The sequence below is a fragment of the Theropithecus gelada genome, chromosome 14, assembly GCF_003255815.1.
Source record: "Theropithecus gelada isolate Dixy chromosome 14, Tgel_1.0, whole genome shotgun sequence".
In the NCBI taxonomy this organism is placed as follows: Eukaryota; Metazoa; Chordata; class Mammalia; order Primates; family Cercopithecidae; genus Theropithecus; species Theropithecus gelada.
The window spans coordinates 2,087,802-2,096,438 of record NC_037682.1 but is presented as its reverse complement, the minus strand read 5'-3'; the positions used below and the strand labels follow the sequence as shown (position 1 = coordinate 2,096,438).

The 8,637-nt window shown below is 45.7% G+C and overlaps 1 pseudogene; it reads left to right on the top strand.

Annotated features, from left to right (window-relative positions):
- Positions 1–474: 474 nt before the first annotated feature.
- LOC112606880 lies at positions 475–1,693 on the top strand (annotated as a pseudogene).
- Positions 1,694–8,637: the final 6,944 nt, after the last annotated feature.

Genomic DNA, 8,637 nt, shown 5'->3' with positions numbered 1-8,637 from the left:
TCCACACCTGCCGCCCTCCACACCTGCCGTCGTCCACACCTGCCGCCCTCCACACCTGCCGTCGTCCACACCTGCCGTCGTCCACACCTGCCCCCCGTCCACACCTGCCTCCCGTCCACACCTGCCGTCGTCCACACCTGCCGCCCTCCACACCTGCCGTCGTCCACACCTGCCATCGTCCACACCTGCCCCCCGTCCACTCCTGCCTCCCGTCCACACCTGCCGTCGTCCACACCTGTCCCCCGTCCACACCTGCCGCCCTCCACACCTGCCCCCCGTCCACACCTGTCCCCCATCCCCACCTGCCGCCCTCCACACCTGCCCCCCGTCCACACCTGCCGCCCTCCACACCTGCCGCCCTCCACACCTGCCACCCTCCACACCTGCCACCCTCCACACCTGCCGTCGTCCACACCTGCCGCCGTCCACACCTGCCGCCCTCCACACCTGCCGTCGTCCACACCCATCCAGCTCACCATGGATGATAATATCATCTTGCTTGTCATAGACAGCACCTCTGGCACGTGCAAGGCCAGCTTCGCGGGCTATGATGTCCCCCAGGCCGTCTTCCCCTCCATCGTGGGGTGCCCCAGACACCAAGGCGTGACGGTGGGCATGGGTCAGAAGGGCTCCTATGTGGGTGACAAGGCCCAGAGCAAGAGGCATCCTGACCCTGAAGTACCCCATCGAGCATGGCATCATCACCAGCTGGGATGACATGAAGAAGATCTGGTGCCACACCTTCTACAACGAGCTGCAGGAGCACCCGGTGTTGCTGACCGAGGACCCCCGAGCCCCAAAGTCAACAGACAGAAGATGACCCAGATCATGTTTCAGGCCTTCAACACCTTGGCCATGTACGTGGCCATCCAGGCCGTACTGTCCCTGCATGCCCCTGGCCATACCACTGGCATTGTGATGAACTCCAGCGACAGGGTCACCCACACGGTGTCCATCTGCGAGGGCTGAGCCCTCCCCCATGCCATCCTGTGTCTGGACCTGGCTGGCTGGGACCGGACCGACTACCTCATGAAGATCTCACTGAGCATGGCTACAGCTTCACCACCACGGCCGAATGGGAGATCGTGTGTGGCATCAAGGAGAAGCTGTGCTATGTTGCCCGGGACTTCAAGCAGGAGGCGGCCACGGCGACCACCAGCTCCTCCCTGGAGAAGAGCTACGATCTGCCTGATGGCCAGGTCATCACCACCGGCAACAAGTGGTTCCGATGGCCCGAGGCGCCCTTCCAGCCTTCCTTCCTGGGTGAGTGGAGACCCCCTCCTGGCCCTGCCCACGTGAGGGTCACCCTTGGGGCCCTCCAACCTTGGTGCTGCGGAAGCTGAGGCTGGCCCTCATTTCCCCCTCAGGCATGGAACCCTGTGGCATCCACGGAACTACCTTTAGCTCCTTCATGAAGTGTGACATGGACGTCCGCAAAGATCTGCATGCCAACACAGTGCCATCTGGAGGCGCCAGCAGGCACCCTGGCATTACCGACAGGATGCAGAAGGAGATCACCGCCCTGGCTCCCGGCACGATGAAGATCAACATCATCGCTGCTCTGGAGTGCGAGTGCTCGGCGCGGATCAGCGGCTCCATCCTGGCCTCGCTGTCCACCTTCCAGCACAGGTGGATCAGCAAGCAGGAGTATGACGAGTCCGGCCCCTCCGTCATCCACCGCAAATGCTTCTAGGCGGACTGTGACTTAGCCGCATCACACTCTTTCTTGACAAAACCTTGCGTGGAAAACAAGATAAGATGGGCATGCTTTTTTTGTTTGTTTGTTTTTGGTTTTGTTTTTGGCTTGACTCAGGATTTAAAAACTGGAACAGTGAAGGTGACAGCTGTCGGTTGGAGCAAGCATCCCCCAAAGTTCTACAATGTGGCCGAGGACTTTGATGACACATTGTTCTTTTTTAAAATAGTCATTCCAGACGTTGTGAGATGCACTGTTACAGGAAGTCCCTTGCTTTCCTACGAGCCACCCCGCTTCTCTCTGAGGAGAATGGCCCAGTCCTCTCCCGAGCCCACACAGGGGAGGTGATAGCATTGCTTTTGTGTAAATTATGTATTGCAATTTTAAAAAATTATTTTATTTATTTATTTATTTATTTATTTATTTATTTATTTATTTATTTTTGAGATGGAGTCTCGCTCTGTCACCCAGGCTGGAGTGCAGTGGCGTGATCTTGGCTCACTGCAAGCTCCACCTCCCGGGTTCACGCCATTCTCCTGCCTCAGCCTCCCGAGTAGCTGGGACTACAGGCGCCCGCCACCTCGCCCGGCTAATTTTTTGTGTTTTTAGGAGAGAAGGGCTTTCACCATGTTGGCCAGGGTGGTCTGGATCTCCTGACCTCATGATCCACCTGCCTCAGCCTCCCAAAGTGCTGAGATTATAGGTGTGAGTCACTGCGCCTGGTCTGCAAATTTTTTTTAAATCTTCACCTTAATACGTTTTTATTTTGTTTTATTTTGAATGATCAGCCTTTGCGGCCCCCTTTTTTGTCCCCCAACTTGAGATGCGTGAAGGCTTTTGGTTTCCCTGGGAGTGGGTGGAGGTAGCCAGGACTTACCTGCACACTGACTTAGACCAGTTGAATAAAAACGCACACCTTAAAAAAAAAAAAAAGAAAAAGAAAAAGAAAAAAGAGAATAACCCACGGGCTCCCAGAATTCAAAGGAAACCATTTTTAAAAATACAATAAAAATTAATGAAATTCAAAACAAAGATGTATTAGAAGTGCTCCCAAGATTCACAAGTTAGTTCTGTGAAAAGATTAATAAAGACAAACTGTTAAGACAAATCAAGACTGATCAAGGAGGGAGGGAGCGGAGAGAGAGGGTGAGAGAGAGAGAAGAGAACGAATCTACAGCACTAGCAGGAAAAGGAGCTGCAAGTACAAAGGCTGCCAAAGATTCAACAAGTCATAAGAGGAGGCCATGAGCAACTATATGCCAAACAATTTGAAATTGTAGCTGAAATGAATAAATTCATGGAAAAAGATAACACACAAACTAACTCAAGAAGAAAAGAAAACCTAAATATAACTGCCACCTTGGATAAATGAAGTCAGAGTGTGACATAAGGAGGAAAAAGTCAAAGAACAGAAGGTCCAACCTTATACAACTCTTCAAGCAAATATAAAAATAGGCTTTTTTTTTTCATTCATTTTAGGAGGCTAGCATAACTTTAGTTCCAAAATTAGATAAGGACAGCGTAAGAAAGGGAAGTTACAGACCAGTCTTATTTTGAAGGCAGAAATCCTAAATAAAATACTAGCTAATCACATCCTGAGACAGGAAGCATGTTTTTCTGACCAACTTAGATTGATATCAGGAGATATATTGATGTCATAAGAATGACGTGACATTAGAAACTGTGTTAAAGTAAGGTCACATACTTGAAGAAATTTGGGGTGATGTCTTATTCAAGATGATATTGCTATGACCATCTTCCAGCCAAGCTCTTGGAGACTCTGGGGATTCTATGAACATTCAGGGAGTTCCATTCCAGTGGGGAAAACAATCAAAAGTGAACAGGTGAGAATGAAGTTACCAGCTGGGGGTGGTGTGTGCCTTGAACCAACACAGAAGACAGCTGTTCTGTTACACAGTGTCTGCCTCTGTCAGGGACACAGGTTCTGTTTTTGTTGTTGTTGTTGTTGTTTGTTTGTTTTTTTGAGATGGAATTTCACTCTTGTTGCCCAGGCTGGAGTGCAGTGGCGCAATCTCGGCTCACCACAACCTCTGCCTCCTGGGTTCAAGCGATTCTCCTGCCTCAGCCTCCCGAGTAGCTGGGACTACAGGCATGTGCCACCACGCCTGGCTAATTTTGTATTTTTAGTAGAGGCGGAGTTTCTCCATGTTGGTCAGGCTGGTCTCGAACTCCTGACCTCAGGGGATCCACCCGCCTCGGCCTCCCAAAGTGTTGGGATTACAGGCGTGAGCCACCACACCCAGACAACTCATTGTTTTTAAAACTGACAAAGCAAAAGAATGAAACTTTTTTTTTTTTTTTTTGAGAAGTAGTCACCCAGGTGGAGTGTAGTGGTATGATCTTGGCTCACTGCAACATCTGCCTTCCGGGTTCAAGCGATTCTCCTGTCTCAGCCTCCCGAGTAGCTGAGATTACAGGCATGTGCCACCACGCCTGGCTAATTTTGTGTTTTTAGTAGAGGCGGAGTTTCTCCATGTTGGTCAGGCTGGTCTCGAACTCCCTACAACGCGGCCTCCCAGAGTGCTGGGATTACAGACATGAGGCACCTCGCCAGGCTGGATACAGGTTCTTAATAACAATTGTTTCAGAGTAACACTTGCTTTCTCATAGCACAAAGCCCCTGGCCTGTTCTCTCTCCACCCCTCTCTCTTTCTCCCCCATCTCTATCTTTATCTCTATCTCCATTCGTGTCAGAGAATACATAAAATACGTACTAATAAAATGTTCTGTTGGACAATATTGTTCTTTGGCATAAACTTTAGAATCAGCTCAATTTTTTCATTGAAAACTCTGTCACGATATAGAATAAAATTAGATTGAAGTTATATATCAGTTTGGAGAGAATTCACTTCTTTTCAGTATGGAGCCTTCTTAGTCATAAATACAGTGTGTCTCCCCATTTGTTTACATCTCCTTTAAATCCTTCCAGTATGTTTTTAATCATTTTCTTCACAGATAAATAAATGTATTCCTATAAATCTTTCTTCACTACTATTGTAAAGGATCTATATTTATAAAGTGTATTTTCCGTTGTTCCTGGTATGAAAGAATGCACTTCATCTTGTTTTTGCTGTTGAATAGCAACCTTTTATCTTGGAGCCTAGCTAAATTATCTTTTTTTTTTTTTTTTTTCTGTAGATTCCTTTGGGTTTTCTAGGTGAATAGTCATAAATCTAAGAGTGATAATAATTTTCTTCCTTTCTTTCCCATTCTTACATTATTTCTCCCTTGCCTTTTTAAATTTATTTAGTCTCTGGAGTTGCTAGGCTTTTTGCTAATATTGAAGGGGAAAAATGGTGTCACTTGGCATTCTTGCTATATTTTATTTATTTATTTATTTATTTATTTATTTACTTACTTACTTATTTAGATGGAGTCTCACTTTGTCGCCCAGGCCAGAGTGCAGTGACGCAATCTTGGCTGACTGCTACCTCTACCTCCTGGGTTCAAGTGATTCTCCTGTCTCAGCCTCCTGAGTAGCTGGAACTACAGGCGTGTGCCACCACGCGCAGTTTATTTCTGTATTTTTAGTAGAGACAGGGTTTCACCGTATTGGGCAGGCTGGTCTCAAACTCCTGATCTCATGATCTGCCCACTTTGGCCTCCCAAAGTGTTGAAATTATAGGCATGAGACACTGCACCTGGCTTCCTATTATATTCTTGATTTGAAAGAATACTTTTAATATTTCACTATTAAGTGTAGTGTTTGCCGTAGATTTTTGGTAGCCGTTACCATGTTGGGGAGGTTCCCTGCAATGCCTACTTGGCTATTATATTCATTTTTAAAAATAACAAATAGAGACTGAATTTATCAGGAGAATTTTTGCAGCCCATGAGATGATCAGATGTGTTTTCTTCTTTGATCTATGAACGGATTTTCTTTAAACATGTTTAAAATTAAATGTATTGCTTTTGACAAGTAATATGCTCACATGGCCCTAAACTGAAAAGGCTGACAGTAGGAACTCCTTCACCTCCCCTGGAGAGGCCTGTGTCCCATGTTCATTTGTGTGTATCCTGCGATATCCTTTACATAAAAGAAAAAATACATTATTCAAATTCTTTTCCATGCACATTGTATCATAATATACAATTATTATTGTTATTATTATTTTGAGACAGAGTTTCTGTCACCCAGGCTGGAGTGCAGTGGTGTGATCTCGGCTCACTGCAACCTCCACCTCCCAGGCTCAAGCAATTCTCCTGCCTCAGCTTCCCCAGTAGCTGGGATTACAGGTACTTACCACCATGCCTGGCTAATTTTTTGTGTTTTCAGTAGAGACGGGGTTTCGCCATGTGTTCCAGGCTGGTCTTGAACTCCTGTCCTCAAGTGATGCTCCCACCTTGGCCTCCCAAAGTGTTGGCATTACAGGCGTAAGCTACCATACCCAGTCCATAATATAGAATTATTCTGTGCCACACTTTTTTTTTTTTCCTTAACAATCTGTCTCGGCCAGGCGTAGCGGCTCAATCCTGTAATCCCAGCACTTTGGGAGGCCGAGGCAGGTGGATCATTTGCGCTCAGGAGTTGGAGACCAGCATGGCCAACATGGTGAAACCCCGTCCCTACTAAAAGTACAAAAATTAGCTGGGCGTGGTGGTGGGCACCTGTAATCCCAGCTACTCTGGAGCCTGAGGCAGGAGAATCGCTTGAACCCGGCGGGGGTGTAGGTTGCAGTGAGCCACGATCACACCACTGCACTCCAGCCTGGGCGACAGAGTGAGACTCTGTCTCAAAAAATAAAAAAGTGAAAAATAAAGACAGCTGGGGTTGACAGGGCAAGGTACCAAGGAGGAGAGCATGGGGATTGAGAATCCCGGAGACCTGGAGAAGTTCCCTTCAAACTTCCAGGTGTGATCAGTGCAGGCAATGGAGGAAACCACCCCAAACTGGGAAGGAACGTCCCAAAAGGAGATACGGGAACAATCTTCAGAGCTCACGCACCACCAGAGGGGAAGCACCGCACAATTCGTAAGGTATTGAGCAGACTACCCAGAAAGGTTTTGCCTTAATAGAAGAAAGATTAGCTCTAGACTAGATGCTGCTTTTATTCTGCCTGACAAGGCTTGAAAGTGAGACCCATGCCATCACCAAGAAGATGAGGGAAAAAAGAAAATAAAAATAGAAAAAAAGAAAAAAAAAGTAATACCCAGAAGCACCAAACATAACTGCCTCCCAGAACAAATGTTAAGAATGGTTAAATGAATACAACAGTATCCAGCACCCAGCAAGGTAAAAGTGACAATGCCTGGCATCCAATCAGAAATAAACAGGAATTCAAAGAAGCACAAAACTATGATCCATCGTGAGGAGAAAAATCAATCTATAGAAGCAGACTCACAAATGATAAAAAGAAAGAATTTGCACATAGGATATTAAAACAGCTATTATAATTGTATTTTTTATGTCCAAGACGTTAAAAGAAAGGATACTTACATTAAAAAGAGACAAGGAAAATATTCTTAAAACACCCAAGGACTTCTAGAAATAAGAACTGCAATGTCTGAGACAAAAATCACACTAGATGAATTTGATGGCAGTTTGGAGAACTAACTATCCAAATGAAATACAGAGAGAAAGGCCGGGTGTGGTGGCTCACGCCTGTAATCCTAGCACTTTGGGAGGCCAAGGTAGGTGGATCATAAGGTCAGGAGTTTGAGATCAGTCTGACCAATATGGTGAAATCCCATCTCTACCAAAAGAGTACAAAAAAGAAAATTAGCCAGGTGTAGTGGCACAGGCCTGTAATCCCAGCTACTTGGGAGGCTGATGCAGGAGAATCGCTTGAACCCAGGAGGTGGAGGTTGCAGTAAGCTGAGATTGTACCATTGCACTCCAGCCTGGGCGACAGAGCGAGACTCTGTCTCAAAAAAAAAAAAAAAAAAAAAATGACTGGGCATGGTGGCTCACGCCTGTAATCTCAGCACTTTGGGAGGCCGAGGTGGGTAGATCATGAGGTCAAGAGATGGAAACCGTCCTGGCCAAAATGGTGAAACCCCATCTCTACTAAAAATACAAAAAATTAGCCAGGCGTGGTGGCGAGCACCTGTCATCCCAGTTACTCAGGAGGCTGAGGCGGGAGAATGGTGTGAACCCGGGAGGCAGAGCTTGCAGTGAGACGAGATTGCCCCACTGCACTCTAGACTGGGCAACAGAGTAAGACTCCATCTCAAGAGAGAACAAAAAAAAAAAAAAAAAGAAAGAAACACAGAGAGAAAAAAGACTAAAAGAATCCCATCAAATACAAATGAACAAAGCATCGGTGAGCCGCGGGACCACTCCAAGCAGGCTAACATGCATGTAATGGAAAGTCCCCAAAGGAGGGGTGCAGGAATTATTTGAAGAAATGCCAGCTGAAACGTTTTCAAACTTCGTAAAATTTACAAACTCACAGATTCAAACATTCCAATGAACCCCAAGCACAATAAACATGAAAAAACGACAGGCAGGCACATCATGATTAAATTGCTTAAACCCAGCAATCTGTGCCAAAGGAAATATTTTGAAAGAAGCATCCGTAGAAAAAGGATACATCACATACAGAGAAACCAAATGAGAATGACAGCAGGCATCTCACCAGGAGCAACACAATTTAGAATACAGTAAGGCAACAGATTTAAAGTTCTGGAAGAAAATAAAAAACTGTCAACTTGAATTTTTATATCCAGAAAAAATTTCTTGAAGGTAAAATAAATATTTTTTTTTCAGCTAAAAATTTTCATAACTGGCAGACAGACACACAAAAAAATTTCTTAAAGGACATCCGTCAAGCAGAAGGAAAATTATACTAGATGGAAGCTGATCTACACAAAGCGATGACAAATACCAGAAATGGTAGATTTTTCTTTTATTCTTTTTTCTTTTTTTTGAAGTGAACATAAACTCAAGATTTTACTGTCTTCATAATAAAAGATGACAT